This window comes from Metopolophium dirhodum, chromosome 7 (genome assembly GCF_019925205.1).
Source record: "Metopolophium dirhodum isolate CAU chromosome 7, ASM1992520v1, whole genome shotgun sequence".
Lineage (NCBI taxonomy): Eukaryota > Metazoa > Arthropoda > Insecta > Hemiptera > Aphididae > Metopolophium > Metopolophium dirhodum.
The window spans coordinates 34,449,256-34,471,783 of record NC_083566.1 but is presented as its reverse complement, the minus strand read 5'-3'; positions in this window follow the sequence as shown (position 1 = coordinate 34,471,783).

Here is a 22,528-nt window from a genome sequence, read left to right as displayed (position 1 = left end):
TTAGAATTGCTAATTTCCAAATATTCTTAAACAACAAACGAGAATATTTTTTCTTACTTTTGTGTATACTCTAATACACCTATAATAAAGTCCTATAATCCGTTGATTAATCGGTGTTATTGTTCATTTTATGTAATATTAATTTCTAAATGAAAGTAAAATTGTGTAAATCTTTTTAAGTAATTTAAAACAAATATACATAATACAAACAAAATACATGTTTTTGTTTGCTTATTATGTATTTAATATATTAGGTATATAATATACAGCTCAACCAACTCGATGCAAATGTTATAACAATGTATAAATACCTCAACTTTGATCCTATATATTATTATACATTCCTACCGAGCTTGTAAACAAGCAACTAATATTAGATTTTAAGTATGTTTATTTTGTAAAATATTTAGATTTTTTGTTTATTTCTTTTATAATGAATAGACAGAAAAAAATTGCATTATTTTTTTTAGCATTATTATTTTAGTTGGGATTAAAATAATTAAATTTTGCTGAACGATAATATTTTTTTAAATTAAATTCTTATTTTAAAACGGATGAATACGTACATAAATAATATTGTAGAATCAAGAATCTATATTGTAAGAATAAAGGCATACATTGCATCATTTGCATTATGTATAATGTATATATAGGTACGTTTTAATAACTATATGGTATAGGTAGGTCCAAATAAATTTGTTCTGTAAGGTTCTAAGATAGGGCACTTTTTAAAAGAGGTAAGTACATTAAAAAAATATAGGTATATTATAATCGAAGCTTTCCTATAAGTTTTTCTAAATATCTATTAAGTTATACCACGAATTAATTTTATAAACAGACGTAGCTAATAAGAATTTTCCTTCAATTGGTACTTTTTAAATTAATCACATATATATGATTTTCTTGTTTTACTAAATTAATATTTTCGATGAAAAATAATAATAGTATTAGATAAGTTGTTGTTTGTTTAATGATCTTAATATAGTTATGTATAAGTTATAATTAGGTATAACTTATAACATTTAATCATATAACTAATTATTTTCAAGATGTAAATATAATTTATATATTGTTTAATGTAAAATTATTTTAATTTTACGATTTATGTGTATATTTCGTATTGCCTATTTCGGAGAAGAATTTGGTTTTTTAATAAATGATAATATGTGGTTCAATGTGAATATTTCAACAAAATTAAAAAAAAAAAAAAATTAAATTGGAAATCAAAATTCAATTCAAACTTTGAAGTAAATATAATTGCTCATAATATACCTACTAATTAAATACGGCACAATAACAATATTATGTCAATATAACAGAAAACATGTTGCAAATGTTGTCGATTGCCGTTAAATGGATACATTTTATCACAATATAATAATATATTGTCTACAGCGTAACACATTGCACTGCAAAATAATCGTTTCCGGTCGTTGCCTTAATTTTATGCTCGTGTTAAACAAGATAGAATACCGTCTCTCTTTTATATGCAGCAGCTGTATAGTCGCCCGCGCTATAGGTCCAACAATCTGGAATTTCGGTCTCAACTGGGTGCGGGACCGGCCGAAATCCTGGTGGGATAACAATATCGTGTTATCCGGTCAAAACAAACGGATGGGGAGAGGGGGGCGTCCCACGATTTTCGTGTTTATATTTGCACGAAAAACACGAACGACCGAGCCGGCGGATGTTCGTTTCCGAAACGCCATACCCGTATATACCTATATATATATATATATATATATATAAATATGAAATAAATAATAATAATAATAATAATATTATTATATTGTACCGGGTAATTGTGCGTTTACGGCATAACAGTAGCAGCGTGGAGGTAAAATAATGTTAATAGTAATAGTAAGCCGATTCCACGCGCCCATTGAAAACGGATATTATCGCGTTTATTGAATTGTTTTCGGCTCGCGCTGGTCCGGCGGCGGCACAATAATACAACAATTACACCGCTCCGCCGCGCCGACACGCGGTAGACTGAACGGGTTAGCCGCCGAAATCTTCGTCGTCGTCGTCGTCGTTGTCGTCGTGTTCCGTTTCCGGCCGCGCGCGCCATCAATCACCGGCGGCAGCTGCCAATGGCACGGACGTCGCTGCGGCGATACGACCGCGACACCGGAAAAACTGTGAAAAATCCGACCGCGACAGTAAAACGACCCGTGAAATCGCGCACGAAACAGACCGGACACGGCGAGCGGCACACTTCGTTTGACACCGAAAACGATAATAATAATACAATAATATAATAACACAATAATAATAATAATAATAATAATAATAATAATATTACGGCTAATAACGATAATAACGAGTCACACACACACACACACGCACACATCTCGCCTCCTATTCAGTCGCCATAATTTTTAACCATCCGAAACACTGCGGCGCGGTCTCGGCTATTTCTTGTCATCGTAATGATATATAATATAAATAATACACTATGAAATCGTGTTCGGTGCACATATTTTTTCTCCGTCGTACCTCTTGTACGTAGGTATAGGTACGTCTACCTGTTTATTATTAATGTCCCGTCACCGCCACTACAAATAATCCGCAGGGGCGTCCCTAGACCTGAGGCCTATACTAACCATGGTCTTAAATTACGTACTATAAAATTTAATATATTTATATTATTTATTTTATTTTTTTATAAATAGGAGGTCGTATTATACTGTAAGTGTAGTCTCTGTCTGACAAAAATACAAACGCATAACATGAACACATTTAGGTAGGTAATTCAGAATAATCTATATTACTATTATTTTAATACAATAGTGAATTTACTTGAAGTTGGTTTTTTGATATTTTAATTTTGGAGCAAGTTATGATTAGGTATATAGGTACCTATTTAAATGTAAATAATAAAAATTACAATTTTTAAATAATCATAACTTGTTTTAAAATTAAATTACAAAAATAGTCTTTTTATAAATAGTATGTATATTATTTCCTTTAAATTGGATAACAGATCAAATTAGTTTAATAAGCAACAGCAAAAATGGTTATTCTACTTATTCTGAACATACAATTTTGCTATGTTGAGCGTTAGTAGTTACAGTCGGAGAATACACGTGCGAGTACTATACAGCTACGTCGTACTCATATTGAGTCATGTTCTATGGTCGGATACTCGGATAGACAATTTTAACCACTTATTTAGACAAAAATATAATACAATATAATTGTATTAAAATCCTACCCCTTAAGCTATAATTAGTAATTGCCAATTAGGTGGTATAATATGTATAGTATATTATTAAGCGTTTATGCACATTAACCAATCATATACAATTGTATTTGTCGTATACGTGACGGAGGCAACACATGCATGCGGGTGTGGCGTCGCCTTAATATTTATATTGTAATCAGAATCAGTTCAGTTATATAAAAACGAACTAGGTATAAAACCTGAGAATATTTTTAAAAAAATTTCCTCCTTATTGCCATCCCCTTGAAGACGACCCCGCAGGTAATATAATATAATATTATTGTAACCGGTCTGGCGGCGTTCGGTATAGAGGCAGCGCGCTCACCGGGGGGGAGGGCTACCCGCAAGCCAGAACCGAACGTAATGTAAAAAAAAACCAAACTCAAACTATGTTCAGACGACGATGATCACGGCGGCGGCGGCGGCGAAGACAACGACGACGACGACGACACCAGCCGCGACGACGCGGTCATCATCATTGTAGGGCGGCAGTGGTGGCGTGCGGACAGCTGGTCTCCGTCCGAATAACATCACAACGACCATAATAATAATAATAATAATAATAATGATAATGATAATAATAATACTTTAAACTATACGTACGGTCACGTGTGCAGTGTGTGTGTGTGTGTGTGTGTGTGTGTGAAACAAGGTGTTTTATCGGATAATGATCGACAAAACGCTATTAAAAATACTCGGCGGGGGTGTAGTAGGGTCGCGCGGTAAAAAAAAAAATGTATTATTATTTTTGATATATACGACAACCGCCGCGTGTGTACCGCTCGTATATATACCTATAATATATATATATATATAATATATATATAAAACATGTATATACCTGCCTGCCACACTATGTTACAAGTTACAACGTAATATTGCTTTTGTGTGAGTACGTGTTTGCGGCGTCGCACACCATATAGCGGCAGTGGCGTATATTACACCTATATATGTTGTAATATACGATATAAGGTATACATGCACGACAAGCGAAATCCATCCCCTAATAATAACGACGACGACGACGATTATTATTAACAATATTATATACTGCCCTTTTCCCCTCTCTACCGTGGTCGTATATAATTTTATTGTTATAATATATGAATACAGAAAATACCGTTTTAGTCAAAACAATTTGTACCGTGTTTTTATTTATTCTAACCACACTGACAGCTTTACGGTTACAAATTAAAACACACGTCTTATTATGATAATGCATTCGTTTTACTTGCCTTTTAACGATACATAATTCCTTTGCAACTGCCGCGTCACCGCTTTCGCCTCTGGCGACTATTTACGAGCTCGCGTTTAAAATTTAGATCATCATTCGAACAAAACATTCGATATTAATACATCTCATCATAAACCCACAAATTAAAATTTAATAGGTATGTTCCCTCTACGTTATATCACCAGAACATTTTCACTTATACAACAACCTTATGACAAAAAAAATGTACTATAAAGTACAGATTATATACTGTAGGAAATAAAAAGTTTTGAATTGATAACATAAGATTAGGCCTTAGGTAATCTGAAGAATCCATACCCTTATTAGAGTCCAACGTTTGAGAAGTGTACAATTTTAAATTCCATCGAATATTAAACCCCATTAATTCAAACTTTTTAAAAAAAAAATCTTATAAGTTATATTCTTATCAAACTTGAAAAATCATACCTATATTAGTAGTATAATATTAATTGTAGATAAGCAATACTAACGCCACTATCTCGGGATTCCAATTATGATGATTATTCTTATTATGTTGATTCAAAATATTTGTTTATATTTGATTTATTCATAGGTACCTAAATATTATTTTTGAAAGGAATAAATTATATTATCTTATGAAAATATTTAAAAACAAGATTTGTACACTAAATTCCCTACCATATTCATCAGAAATTAGGTATGTATAATCCATATACATTATAAATATTAAATATATATATATATATATATATACATTTTGAATATTAGTATAAAACTTTAAGGGCACTTTCCCGTCTATAAAAGAGTATTTAAAAAAAATGAAAATGTCAAATTGTGTTATAAATATAAAATATTAACTAACTCAAAAAGGCTATAATATTATATTGACTTAATATAAACGTAAGATAATTTACATAATCAACAAACTAACTGATATTTGGATTTAGTAAATGCATACTTTAAAGTTTAATTGAAAGAATAAAAATAGATCAGCTCACATTGAGTTTATTAATTGTTGCCTCCCATTATGGAAAACCTAAGACACATTTTTTTTTTCGTGCAGTAGGTGTACCTACTGTAGAACAAAATATCATAATTTTATATTTACAAAGATTATATTGCCATAAAGTATATTGTAATGTATGGAAAAAAAACAGACCATGTGATTCGTTGGGATGTGCGGCAACAATAATGGCGCTTTTGTGCGGTGGCCCTAAAAATATATTTTAGCAACTAAAGTCTTAAACAATATTACACCGTGTTTCTAATGTGTTTTTAAATATCGCCGGGCATTGTTTCGTACATCGCAAAGATGTGTTATTATTATATCCGCGGAATTACACGATAACGAGCGCGACGTTTAGAAAAAAAAAAAACAGAAACCGTTTTTTCGCAGTTTAATATTATACTCCTCGAAGTCTTTTGATTGTATAAAACAGAAACATCACCGCCGAGAACAATATAATATCATAGTATTATAATTGTTGTTACGTGAGAGAGTGCGATGGGTAAACGGGCGATTGGTGTATGCTGCTGCACACGACTCCTTAAAGACTCCTTAGCGATGCGACGACGACGACGACCGACTTGTCTAAAACGGTGTTCCGCTAGTCGTTAAATCGCCGAACGCGCGCATAAATCAGAAAAAAAAATGTTGTTCTCCCGACCGTAAAGTTTTTTTTTTCGGTGAACACCTATTGTCAGAAAAAATATCACTCGTTGAAAAGGTGCCTGATATAATATAACGCAGGACGCTTTTTGAAGAATCTTTACCGCCTCTGACCGCCGACGAAATAGGCGACCGCCTGACTATATAAGGCGGTGCAGTAACAGCCTATCTTCGTAACACATCGGTGTCCATTTGTACTATTATAATATCATGAATGTCACGCCTGCAGGAGTTACAATTAATGTTCTAAACACGGGTCACCGGAGGTAGGTACCTCTATATAGTATAGGTCCCTTAAACGTCGACGGGGAGATTCGCCGCGGCGGGGACTGTGCGCGCGACGGCCACTCGAACTGTACACAGTTTACGGTGCATGTGTGCGTATCGAGAACGTGAGACGGATGTGTGATGGACGGAAATAGTGAGCTGTGGCGGGTACGGTTTCCGAGTACCGTACGTTATCGGACTGCGTGTGTATACATATATGTGCGGTTGTCTATATAGCTGCGAAAAAAGTGTTTCACACGAGATAGGAAAACTGCGGCCGAAGAACCCCGCCGGACCGCCGCGTGGTATATGGTCGTCGGCTAATGGCAGATTAAGCGCCCTCGTCGTGTACATATATATATATATATCGTTATATATAAAGAAACGCATACGATATATATATATATATATTATTGTAGGTATGTGTATATAGAATACGACGACGACGACGACGACGACGACGGACGTTTTCGGCGAGCGCTGCAGTGTGCGGCGTGCCAGTGCGGTGTATGTGAGTGCTGATTGTGTGCGGTGATGGTTGCCTGTCACTGATATAGAGCAGAGTGCCGCAATTTCCCGGACAATTAACCACGGGCCGTCTAACACGGACGCGGTGTATTCTATATATATATATATATATGCTATACGAGTACACGTCCGATATTCGACGACTAGTGAAGTTTCTTCGAGAGCTTCTTCTCTCGCTCTCGATCTCTCTCCCTCCCTCGGCTAGCTGTCTCTCGCCCTCTCCTCCACCTTTCGCTCTCTCCCGCACCGGCCGACCGTCCGAGTCCCGTCCTATACGCGTACGCGCCTATATACATGCGGGATGTCAATCGTTCGGGCAAGCCCGTGGTGCAGTTTGACAGACCCTCGCGCACGCCGCCCCCCGCGTCTTGCAGGGCCGAGGGTGACGGACGCGAGAGTCGTGTCTTTTATCTGTCGCTGAAGAATTTCGCGAGCGAATTCCGTCTGCGCGGCGGCGGCGGCGGCGGTATAAACCCTCGGCCGAAACTAATTGCAGCCCATTGTCCTGGAATAAGACGAATTAATCTCGCGATAAATGAGAAAACTCGCGTCCGATGCGATATGCTATTATTGTATAGGTGTATAATAGGTGCGTTTATATATATATATATATATTATTTTATCACCATCAACGCCTAAATATATATATATATATATATATATAATATATACACTTACGTCGACCGTGTGACCCGCAGCTACGCACTTAACAGCTGTGTCTTAACGGTCGTTGATAAACCGCACGCACTGTAAACTGTAGCGCCTGTATTATATCCGCCACTGCAGTTCGTTCGTACAATAATATTGAGACGAGGTGTATAATGTGTGTTGAAATGTTTGAATACATTATTCACTATTCTAGTAGGTACCGTAATATGTCTACTAAATATTATTTTTTTTTTTTATTATACAAATAGAGCCGCGGCCATTGGTCATACAGGTATTTTAGTTCTCCTTCACAGAGTCTAAATGTACCATAATATATTCACACTGTATCATTTATTTTAACCATCTATAACAAATATTAAAAGAATAATACCTACACAATTCAATAGATATAATAAAATGTAAGACTAACCGACTTCGTTGCTAGATTAAAATTATTGTTCCCAGCTGGCTACCATGAAACCGTAAGCAACAATAGAGCAAATAAACCTGTCAATTAGGCCGTATATATCTCCTACATAACGTTCAACCGATCTCATTGTATGAATATGAATAACAAAACCAAATTTATACCAATAACTAGTGTTAGGAATTAATAACCATAATAATGTAAACTCAATTCTCTAGCCTCAAAGTAACTCACTGTGGGTACCTCTGTCCTCTACCCATAGTTTTAATTCGAGATAATGCATGTAACATATTTTACCAAGTACTTATATACAAAATTTAAAATGCATTAAGATTATGCAAAAAAATAGATGAACTTAATAAGAAAATATTATGAAAAATCATAATAAAATAGAGGTAAGTACCTATTGCTATAAAATGCCTATAATTTTTTCCTAAATATGTTGTAAAAAAATGAAAAAAAGGACATTTGTGTGCATTTATATACTCACACATAAACATGTGATATGCACATGCAAAATTAAAGCCTTATTTTAACTCACGACTAACTATACTCAATTGTTATAATTCAGAATGAATTTCGCCGATGTACAAATTAATAAAACTCATGGAGCTTGTTATAGTTATTCAATCTTTAAGACTTCGACCAACTAAATTATAATATAATCCTATGTTTAATTATAATTTATATTGTACCTACCTATTATTTAAACAAAGAATGCGTCTAAAAAAGTTTAAATTAAAAACATTTATTTCTGTTTAAGTACTAAAACAGTAAAAATAGATTATATAGGCAGGTTCATAATTAATCTTTGTACCTATACCTATAGTTATTTACGTAGTATGCACTTTTACACAATGAGATCTTTCACATTATACAATTATTGATCGAGAAAAATGTTCAAGAAGAAATTTAAAATTGTAAACAAAGTAAATAGATTTTAACATAATTGCATATAGGCGCACACTATGTTATATACATAATATTATTAAATAAAATATGCAATGATGACTGGTGTATTATAATCTCTCTTCAGTTTTCACTCGTATTTTAGATGAATTTATAAATCTGATACAAATAATGATCAACAAAAAGAATTAAACCATAGAAATGAATAATTCATTTTTTTTTTTAACAGTTGAATAATATACACGTTTAATACAATGACATTGTTGAAAAGCAAAATATTCGGGTGCTTGAAAAGAGTGTGATGTATATACAATTAAATATATGGTATAATATATATATATTATTATAATGTCTCTTGGGTTTCATTTTACAATTTATTGTAAAGGTTAGGGAAAGGGCAAACAATTGATTGGTGGTTGATGACCAAATCAAAGACCCCATCAATAAAAAGTTCGAAAAAAACAAAAAAAATCATATGTCATAGAAATACTTACATATAACTAACAGAGCGACGCAACTAAACCTGTATTTAAATATTATATATAATGCACATATACTTGTACTTTAATTACGCTTCTAAAATGGCGTCATTAATTTGATAACAATATGATAAGATATTTTTTCCTATCTTCAAAAAATCAAAATATATAGCATTTGTAAAAATAATCCTAAATCAAAATATTATTTTTATCATGTATTTGAACTGTATGAAATAATACAATTTTTAAATAAATCTAGTAGTTCTACGTTATTATAATGTGTGGGATAATATTTTGAATATTATTTTCCATTATATTAGTTGTAAATGTATTAATTGTGTTGCCCCATAAAAACCGTGCAAGTATCAATAAACTATAAAACCAAGTAAGAGACTTACTAATAAATTAATTATAAACACTAAGACTATACATAATATTTTACATAATACTCGACCATTTGTTAAATAAGACAAAAATTAAAAAGTTTTACTATATAAAAATAACAAAATTAATTTTCTTGTTACAAACAAATAATTAGTACATATACCTATAAATACATAATAATAGTTTTTAATTATGTTGTTATATTATATTAAAAAATATATTTAAAAGCATCCACACATTTTTAAATTTTAAGCGAATCTTGTATTTTATTATTTCTTATCTTTAGTATGTTTTTAATAGTATGTCCAAAAAGTTTCTCGTAGACTATGATGGTAGGCACTAAAGGTGTACCTATAATTTGATATTTAATTTAACACTTGTACGATTAATCAACAGGTGTGCCGCTCACACGCGCGGCAGACAGACAGTGCCGCAGACAAAAAAATAAAGAGATGTGGTAAGAGCATAAAATTGCCAATTTATTATTTTTTTTCTCACCAACTCGTCATGACGAAAACAGTTTGAATTCACAATTCATTTTTTTTTTTTTATTAACTTCTTTACACATTTTAATTTTGTTTTTTTAAGTCTAGTTTATAAATTTGCAGACACTAGTAAGCAATCTTTCGGAAGGACATTCGGCACATAGTGTGTGCGGTGGGACACATTTAAACTTCATAGCTGGTTCATATAATAATTAATAATGTGTACCGTACACAGCCCGTATACAGTTTTGCGTTTCTGTATATTATATACCGCGGTTATCTGGTACCTATACCTAGGTATATACGCACATCTCACGGCGCCCGAGCGCGTGCGCACACCAGAGATTCACACGACCGACCGCCGGGGTCGAGAAAGCGATTTTTATTTTGTCATGTCCATCTCGATAAAAATCTACGGCGGACGGACACGGACGGAACAACGGGCCCCCGCCGCCACTGCAGCAGTCTCTCACCGTCCTATAAGATTTCCTACGCCCGTCGTATTATACTCAGTTAGAACAATGGGGCCCATGCTATACATTATATTGTACTGCGTACGGTGTCTCGCGAAAACGTATAATTATTTATTGTATTTATGCAAATGCGGACGGGCAATCGTTATCCGGGGAATCGCAAGACCGGAAGGTAAGTATATAATATATTTTTGAGGACACACTAATTAGACGCGCTGCAGCACCACCACCGACTGTTTGGAAACATAATATTATATATTATTATATATGTAAACATTATAACGATTACGTAACGCTTGTCCGCTCGTCCGCTCGTCTGTCGTGTGATGAAAAAAAAAAAAATTATGATAATAATATGGCTAATGCTATATCCGACAGAGCCGGTGAACGGCCGACGATCGTCGGGGCCCTGCACACTGCTGTGGTGCGGGTGTATAAAATACAAATATTTAAAATATGTAATTATCGAGGCTCGGAACTTTATGCGCTAAAAAGTACTCAAATATGCGTTGAAAAACATCATGACATGCAGTAAAAATTTGGAAAATATGTAAAAATATACAATTTATTGAACAAAATGTATGCATATAATATATATACGTGACGGCGCATTTTTAAATAATGTTTTGACTTTCGATATAATTTTATCGATAGTGCTAATTTGTCCACATACCTCTTCAGAAGTCCTATGGAGACCTTGCTCAGCGCATGTCACGTGAATCGTTTTTTTTGTATAAAGGACTAGTGATAATACTAAGATAGTACTAACTATAAGTGATTGTCCACGCTTAACCATATATATAGGGCGCCGCATCACATAGCATTGGAAGGGAGCATTACAAAAATAGCCGTTGATGTATTAATTAATTTTGAATTAATTTGTTGTCATTTTATATATGATATTCTTTTGTTAAAGTATAAATGTCTAAAAAAAAATTGTTCTCGTTAAATCCATGAGATATGCATATAAATGTTCTCAAAACTAAAATATGCGAATTCGTTCAAAAAATAACGAAATATGCAAAATTATGCATCAAAAATGTATTTGACATATTTATACGTACTATGGATCAAATTTTTATCGAATATGAATTTAAATGTGTACTTTCTAAACAAATATGCAAATGCCTAAAGTTCCGAGCCTTAGTAATTGTTTTAAAATTTTTAATTAATATTTGTAGATAAATATAGAAACTGAACGATTGACAATTTTAGAAAAATACATATCCAACAAACTAGATTTTGGGAAATTGAAGTGTCCGTACAAATGGTGAATTTGTATGGGTACCTATACTACCTACTAAATAATACTTATTTACTAGCTATAGTGTCGTGTAATTTAATGGACGTGGTTATATTGAATAGGTATAATATATATATTTAGTAAATACTTTATATTATAATTTATCATAGGTAATTGATAATTATAAATAAAAATATTTTATTATAATTTGAAAGTATATAATGAATCCGTATAATTTCATCCACTATACAGACTTCAAGTGATTGTAACAACAGAGGATGTCACATCATATACAGTGCTCAATATTTTCTAGATGCCCGACCCACGCGCAACATTATCAATACATTATAGAGAATAATATTTTTGAGTGTATATTTGTCTAAATGTTGTCTCAAAACAATTAAATAACCATTTAAATTTACAAAATTGTTTTTTTTTTTTTTTTTTAACTCGAATACCTACCTATAAAGTCGAATAATAATAGAATATAAAAACGATATTATGTTAAACCCTCAAAATTATTATCCTGCATAATTTTTGTAAAAGAGTTGATTTATGTAGAAGATAACTCAAAAATGTCTGAAAAACAATTTTACATGAATGCGTTTTATTTATATGTTGCGTATGGGTCAAAGTGGAAAAAAATTATATTGGGCCGACAACGTAATTTAATTGGATAGTAATACTACTGCTATTTTAGATTTTTCAGCAAATGTTTAGTTCAACTAATATTTCACATTTGTTCAGGGTTTTTCCTTTTTTTTCGGAAATTTCGATTCCTGTAGGACGGACCAGACGCGAGGGAGATAGTGGTTGCGGCGGTGGGGTTGTTGTGTTTTTACTTTTTAGGGTCAGAAATCGTAAATCACCAGGGTTATCGTGATGATTTTCCGAGTCCGGGAACTCGGCTTTTCTTTTTCCGCTCTCCGTTTCCCTGCACATACACGAGTAGATATATACATACGTAAATATGCGTGCGTGTGTGTGTGTGCTTTCGGTTTTAACTTGCGCTCAGAAGGTTTATCCTATATATATATATACATATATAAAATATATAGGTACACATAATATATTTGTCTGCGTACGTACATATTATTATTATATTGTGTAGACGTAAGACATGCGAGAGAGTTAGCGTCCACTCACGGACCTCGGCACATATTCAAACGGGCAGCTGATATCGCAGGGAAAAAAGTAAAAAAGTAAAAACGTATAGGAAACAAGAAAAAGAACCGGTGACGGGCACAAAGAAAAGTTTTCCCGGTATTGTGCTCTATACGTGTCTACTCCTGCCCCCGCCGTCGTCGGGTCTTGCCGCCCGAACGATAAACCGCTCCGACATGTAAATCCGACAACGCGTCGAACCGCGGTCCGCCGTTTGATCCGCAGCGCGAAAGTTCGCTCGCCCGCTGTCCGCGCGCGTCTTAGTCCGCCCCCGCCCCCGCCCCGGCTAAGTTCGCGTATTTTAGGCGTTTCACCCTGCCCCGCCGTTCAAAGGAAACTCTGCCAAAGGCCCTGTCACTGGCTCGTGACGCATTTCCATATTGCTTGGCTTGTGCGCATCGCCCGTTCGGCGTTTTCGACGCGATTATAACACGCAGCACATCACAACGCCGACGCGTTTCCTTACATATTTTCCCGGCGTAATATCATTATGTTCTCGATCAGACCATCTGTACGATAATATACCTGTATAACATAGGTTAGGTTAACCAAATATAGTTGGAGTTTTTCACACCTGTGCCTGCGCTGCGTTCAGGTTTACCGATAATACCCTCGTATTGTTTTTTTTTACTGTACGCGATGATTGGCGGAGCGTAAATGTATACGCTTTGTTCTTCAATTATACACAAAGATATATTCGAAATCTGATTTTGGAAAATCATCAATCATCAATCAATTATCAAAAATTATAATAACACATGTGTTTTCGAATACTTGAGCTTTTTTGTACCGCTTCCCGACTGTCCTGTGGCAGTATAAGGTATACTGTTTTCTTTTTCAATTGAACGTCTCCTTTTATACCTACTTAAAAAATTTAACCGCTATTGAGTAAATAATTTTTTTTTTCGTGTCGAAGTATCTAAATCAATTTTAGACTCATAGTTTCTATGGATGTATAGAATGTTTATTCTAAGGATATTGTCCTTAAAAATGGTCTTACAAAAAACATAAATAAAATAAATGTGATAAATCTAATGTTCATTATACTCAGATAATTTTTACAAACTATAAAATGTTGATAGATTAATATTAGGTAATAATATAACTATAATTTTAAAATCATCATAGCCCCTATATTTATCAAATCTATTATTCTTAGACCCTAGCATAATAACTAAGAAACTACCCATTCGAATTTCGATTTAGATACAAAAAAATAAATGCTAAAAAAAACTTTAAAAATCGCCCTAAACCGTGCATAAATGCTCATAAAATTGTTAAAGTGACATCACAATTTAATTGTTAAATATTACAATGTTTTTTATTTATTTTAACTAATAATAATTAAAGTAATAAATACATTATTAAAGTATTGAAGTAATAAGTAATAAAACGTACACCTATTTTGGTTGTTTTTAAAATAAATTGATATTGACGTTTGAATTAAAAACCCTATTATAATTAAGAAAATAATTTATAATTTCTTTTTATAATTTTCCAATATACTTAAGAAAGTAGGTAATTATGTAAAATAAATTAAATATTGCAATGCTAATTTTCATACCTGTGCACATTGAAGTGTTGTATATATACAAGTATACTTGAATTACTTCACTACTAAAAAATAATAGGTACACCAACTAGTGGAAAATTGTCTAAAACTATACAAAAACTGGCTTATAATTACAAAATAAAAATCAGTTTACCATAGAGAAACACATTTTTAGCTAGGAAAGCATGCTTCAAGATGTCCTTATAAATAATTCAAAAGTTATTAACATCTGAGCCATAGCTATAATCTAAAATATGAATTATGAAGTACCTATGTAAATACAACAAGGCTCATCATTTAACTCACGCGTATAAATAGTTTATCATTGATTTTTATTGTACTACAATAATCCGATAACTATCTAATCATTACTGTTTATAGTATTATTACTATATTGATGATTGCAAATTTTTGAATAATATAACAATAATAATAACACGTTCATATAATATCTAGGACATAAAGAATAATGGTGTTTTGAACAATATAATGTCGACATACCTACTCTTTGCACAATATCTCCCATCTATGCGTAGGTAGTGATATGAATGTTTATAGTTTCATTATTTCAATATGTTATTATTCTATATGTTATTATATTATTATGTTATTATAATTTTTTTTTAATAAATAAGTTATTATAAATTATAGTCATTAGTCACTAATACAATAATATGCACTGTTATAATTATATTAATCGTAATTTTTTTTTTATACAAAACAGTGAATGTAAAGTTACCAAAAGAAGAGTATATTCTATTATTTATAGAATTTTATTTTATGATACAAAAAAATATTTAAATTACTAAACATGATGAGTATTAAAAAATACCTTTATAATATCCTATATAGATTATGGATCTCATATGCAAAGTACATTTACACATTTATTGCACATTTTTAATTTTATAAAATAATTTAAATTGTACACAAAAAATTCTCAACAAAATTAGAACATTTTTTCCAAACTTCTTCTCTTAGGCTCCCATTAAATATAGACAAATGCTTATAGACATCGTAAGAAAAATAAATAATTATAATAATAATAAGTTAATGCTTTATTTGTGATGGTGTGAAACAATTTGTTTTTGGTATTATATTTTAATTTTTAAATAACATTACCTCAAACATCATGTCCAGTTAATTATTTAAATTCATATTATTTCAATATATCAAGATATACAAGTTCACATATCATAGAGTGCTTACATAGTTTTTACTAAACAATCAATATCAGTTATATAAGATTATTAATATATTATATCACCTGTATTATTATTATATTTTTATTTATAAATTAAACTTAGCTTCTTATAATAAGTTAAAACAGACAAGCAGAATAACCAAATTAATACCTATACTTTCGAAAAATCTTTAGAATGATTATAACTAGGTAGTAGGTACTTAAACTAAATAATTTCGATAAAATATATTATAACTGAATACAATAATGACATTAATATAATATAGTAGGTAATACTGTACAAGTACCTAAAATAGTTCAGTAAATATATTATTGTTAGTTATTACTTATTAGTTATTAACAGGTGGTCTGCCACGGTAAAAATATGAGGCTTGCTATTACTTCAATACATGTTAGCAGATTTTTTGTTTGAATTTTTTCAAAAGTTAAACCTTTTAAATATATACTTAATTCCATATTGATTCTAAGTTTACGTTGATATAATATTAGTTTAATGCACGCTATTACAAATGACAATAATAGCCTTGCAATTTTTATGCATTAAAAATAAATTATCTCATAAAAGTACAAAGAAATTTATCACAGTAACTTAAGTATAATTTATGAGTTTTATAATGATACGTCTACTGAAATACAAGGTATTAAAATATCTTAAAACTTTTTAATTTTGAAAAAATGTTATATAATATTATACATATATGAATATTTTTACAATAAAAATTATAATGCATACAATATTTAAAGAAATAATTATGACGTATAATAGTACCTAATAAATAATATTGGTGTTTTTTTTTTTGCACATTATTTATATTATATTATTCACACACGTACCTAAAAAAATACGTAAATATATTTTGTAACCATGCACATTATATTATCGACCATTATAATATGGCATTCGCATTATGCAATTATAATATCTACTAATAGTTTAATTAATCATTATTATACGCGTACAATCGCTTCATTAAAAATAAAAAATAAAAAATGATCAAAATACAATAATACATATCTATATTATAACATTGGATAGACTTACATAATTGGCTGTAGGCAAGTATATATTGATTGAATATCGAACCGTCCGGTGATTTATCTGGAAAATATGATGGTGCGGGTACGATTAACTTTTACTGTAAAACTATAAAAGCATGAAAATCGTATTTTTTTTTTTCAAAACTCCACCCTCCCCCAGACGATAAATAATCTACCGCCTCGCGCGCACGAGTCTCCTTGCCGATCGAATCTCTGTCACGTAATCGTCAAAAGACCGTTTTCGTCCTTGATTGGTTTCAGTTTTATATTATTATTATTATTTTTGTTTCGTGGCCACAACAGACATTTGAAATAATTATAGGTTACCGCTTGGAAGTCGGGCTAGTAAATGTCGTGACTCGCGAGATGAACGATTCCACACACACACACACACACACACACACACACACACACACACACACACACACACACATACATAAATAATAACGGTGGAGGGGTATAGCCTACATAATATTATCATCATCGACCGGTGGGAAACGTGATCTCTCGTCGACTTTATTTTTATCATTATTATTTTATTTTTTTTTTTTCATTTTGTCGTGTAGTTAATTATTATCGTCAGCCAGTGATAACCACGCTCGCACATAGTATACATAGGTAATATGCATTCGAGTGTGTATCATAGGAAACGAACCGAACGGCCAAGGGCACGTGTCCCCGGCAGGCATTGCGGCGGTAGTTCCATCGTCCGTAAAATATTGTTATTCGTTCGGGACATATCATTATACATTCATTATTCAGACTCCATAACCAACTGTGTCGACTGTTGAGAGACGGCAATAATTACTGTGAAACAACTTCCATTGACAAAATATCATATAGGTTAGGTACCTATATAGTACCAGCCCATTTTACATTTGTACAGATACAAGACTCGATCGAATTGATTGCTCCAAAGCAGCGGAATTATAATTTATAATGGCCGTATATTTTAAACAGTATAAGTATTTTATCAGTTTGGTTTTTCGTAACACTCATTTCGGGTTTTTTTTTTTTTTTATCGGCGTTTCAATAGCCAACACAGTTAATACTTATTTTATTCGTACATTTTATCATAGCTGTGAGCTAATCTAAATACGTTATGCTAAACAAATATTTGATTAACTCAACTCAAATAACATACTATTATATAGTGTCTAAATGAGGTGAGAGATCAAAATACATGAAGTAATTTGATATTGGTTTGTTTAGATAAGTAACATTCAGAAATAAATATAGAGTGTAATAGTGTATAGATAGGTATAATTGGAGTCCAAAGAACAGCATTTTATTATATAAAAAATTTTGTTTTATAACAGTTATGAAAAAAAGAAAATAATTTTTAGAATAAAAGAGTATTGCTTTTTGTCTTTGAATCTAATTTACTATGTTTATACCTTATACTATATTATAATTGTATGTAATAATATTTACTAGTTTGATCATTATTTCACTTGGAACGAGTTTCTACTATGGTTTTATTATTCTGATAGGTTATATGGTTACACTAAAAGATTATTTTCAGAGACGTTCTGATCAGAAATTAAAATTATATTATCTTAAAATAAAAATGCGACAATCAATATTTAAATGCCGCACACGGTTTACACAGTTTATGAAAAAAAAAATAACATTGGCAAAATATATAGGTACCTACGCGAAACACATTCATAGCGTTTAATAGGTTCACGGTTGTGGTTGAGGTAAAATATAGTAACTTTACGCTTTATACCATAAACGCGTATTAAATGAAATATAGTAAATAAACAGTCGAGACAACTCAAAAGATAACTTTTAATAACTTATGCACTATTATATTTTAAACACATAATATTGTAAAGTGCGATCGTTTTTTTTCTGATTTTTCTGATTTTTTTTTTCATAGTACCTATATCGAGATTAATATAGTATCATATAGCGGTTTTTCTCAACTATATCTGTTATATAACAGCACACATATTGTGTAATAATACATATATCAGTGTTTGGTACGACTAATCGCAGCATCAACTATTGCAGGCCATTGTTAACGGTGTAATCATCACATTAATAGTATAAAGACCGAAACCGCAGAACATCATCGCTGTAGGTACGGCGAGCGATCGCGACACGAGCAGCACGTGCAGCCTACCCATATAAAACGTATTAAAAGTACGAAAAATAGCTTCTCCTCGAGGACAAATGCCCCTGTCCACGGAGGTGCGCCGCGTAGTATAAGACCGAAGCTCGAGTGACTAATTGCGTGCCGGAAAGATTTAGAGAGGGGAAATGTGCCCGTGACAGGGCCCGTACGGTAATTAAAGGACCGCTGCTGTATATTATGCACCAGTCCTCGCCCAAACTCACCCCCGGCCAAACGTTGATAATATATGTATATGCATGCGTATACCAGATGCTCTTGGAACACGGAATTGCTATCTTCGCGCCGTGACAACTAGGAAATCTGTAATTGACCGTCGCCCGTAATTAAACACGCGATTAAAAATAATAAATAACTTTTGCCGAAAAACGGCAAGGCTGCAGGCAGGGACCGCCAGACGGATGGGAATTAATGCGTCCGTGCGATATATACATAACGCACTGTGCACATAATAGGTGCGCGTCATCGCGGATCGTAAATCAATACTTATGTAGGCTAAATAAATAATTAGATTTTCTGCCGGGTGCGAACACATCGCGAAATTTCGTGAATTCGTCCTCAGAAGCCGGACTATGAAAATATATTTCATAGGCACATAATAATATACTGCATCATGCAGACTCATTATCAACTCGAACTCGCAATCAAACCGTAGTCTGTATACATACGGCAGTTCAAACACGAATGGGGTTTAGAAACCAAAAAGGGATGAAAAAAAATCCCACGGAAATTTTTTGAATAGACCGACTTCAATTCTATGGAAACGATTAAAATATTCGAATGTAGTAGCTTTTCGATATTTTAACACCTAAACCTATACATATATGTATTGAGTAAACACAGTATATGATATAGTGTATCAAAGTATATTACATAAATCCATAACATCGTTATGATGTCAAAACTCAAAGGAAACGCAAAAAAGTTCTATAAACATCGAGTTTTATTGTAATGGTAATTATTTCGAGGGGATCTCCATTGAGTTCGAGATTACTGAAAATTTGAGATTACGACATTTGACATAATATTAGGAATCTACTGTACAAAATATACGTATTAGAAAAAAAAAAGACTGGCATTATTCTTTCAATATATTTTTTCTGCATAAAACGTAAAAAAAAAAACCAAATTAAATTCTAAAGAAATATATTAAGTTTTTAACTTAAACTAAAACTTTGATGCTAAGTTGATATTTTTTTTTTAAACTCTAAGATTTTATTATACTATTATAACTTCAAGTAACATATTCAATTTGTTTTCATTCGTGTCTTTTCTTAAATGTATGCCGTACGGTGAAACCAATTAATCTCAATATTATATTATATTTCTGAGAAAACTCACTTGAATCGTGTTAAGTGTATCTAATATAATGATTTATTAAGTTATTGGCTCATTACTACTTAGTTGTTGTAAATTGTAATAATATGTATTATTGATATTCATCATTTTATTTTATGCCCATTGTTTATAATATTATAAGGTTCCTAATCAGTATTTTACATTTCACATTTTTACGTATATTTATATTGACATAAGTGCTTAGTAATAATATTAACTGAAAATTAGAGCTCGTAAGTCGTAATCATTATACGTTTCAAGCACAAGTGATGGAAAAAAGTTTGTATTCAATGTTTATAAAATTGTTCATAATAATTGGTGCCTACGTGTAAGTTATAATTTGTAATATTATATCTTCTTCAATTTCAACAAATTGAATACAATTACATTACAATACTGTACTGCTGTGTAAGGAAGTCGGCAGACGTACGTGTTAGGAGTCTACAACAATAATTTGTCGAACCTATAAACACCTCGTCCCAGGAGAGAGTTTTATATGCTAAAGTAGTAATCAATATGCACCACAGTGATAAAGGGTCGTCGTCACTGGTTTGCAGTTAATTCTGAAAACTTATCCTTACCCGACTTATTAAATTAGTATGAAAATATTTTTCGCCCATATGCTTGATAATAATTTGTGATGATTAACAAAAACAGAATTAATTATAAGGCGGGTTTAATTTTCTCTTGTGTTTAATGGTCGTATGGAAATAACGTTGAAGAAAGTGTATACGCATATATTATATATTAAGTATAGGTACGTACAGGTACGTACGCACAGAAAAAATTAATCAACAAAGTTAAATTAAAAAAGTATTTTAAATGTGAATAAATCAATAGTTATTCGTAAATTGTAAGTAACAAAAGTAAAAACAAAAGTAGACGGCGACCATGTTATTATATTAATATAGAATTGATCAACTCTTATATATTGGCTATTAGGAAACAATATACCTAGTATTATAATATTAAGAGTAGATACTGCTAAGTGGTTTTGAACATACTTAATATTATAAAGCGAGCAAACTAATCAAAAAAAAGACGAAGGGACCTGCAGCTGAGAGGGCCGAAAAGTAAAAAATAGGTCTTATAAAGGTCAGTATTTGTTGTCGTGGAAAAACATCGGCATCTATAAATATATCGGAGTATATAAATATATATATAGGTATAGGTATTAGGCATATACGCACACTGTCACAAAAAATATGAGTTTTCAACTTTCTTGCACCAATTAAAATATTATAATATTTAGCAATGAGTGTCAACTATTACAACAAATGGTATCAACGCTGGCTGATGATTAAAAACTCTTATAGTCCCAAAAATCGGAATTTTGCTTTAACTTTTGCACGATGTGTACCAAACATAGTGTATATATTATATTAAGAGTTTGGACTTTAATACCCTAAAAAATATGATTTAATGCTTGGAAAAAATGATGCAATATAATAAATAAATGCCCTAAAAATGTTTAAACCGATATTTAAATTCAACAAAATACAATTCTGACCACAAAAAAAATTCAATTAATAGGTACGAGTAATAAACTCAAGTCAAGCAGACTTCTCAGTTCTTACATATTTTCTCTTTAATCCTGAACAGTTATTTGATTGTTAAACTCTGTTGTATGAATCGATTTGTTTGCGATTTTAATATATTGCCCTAGATCAGATGTCAAGGACCAAAAAATAAATATACGTTTGGCGTCAATTTGAACATACCCACCTCATTCTATTTTAAACAAAAATGTATAATCATACAAAATTTAGTTTATTCAAGTTCATAGCTGTCAGGTATATTAGTTTAACAATATGTATCTACAAACAATTAACAAACAACGTTTTCATCCGCAGTTTCCAGTCCATACTATAGTTGTACTATATAAGTTCGTGATTTTTATACAAATTTGAAATCATAACTAAACTTTACTCGCGGGCCTCATAAAACTATCTGGGCCACACACGGGTTGCCAACTCCTGCAGGCCCAGACTACCCACTAAAAAAAATTTAAAATTTTTTTTTAGATTTCAACCCGCGCTTGTAATTTTTTTATAATATCGGTGATGTACATTACGGCAGCGTAAAACCACTCTTAATTGTTTGGTGTCTGACATTCCAAATTTCAAGAAGAAATCTTG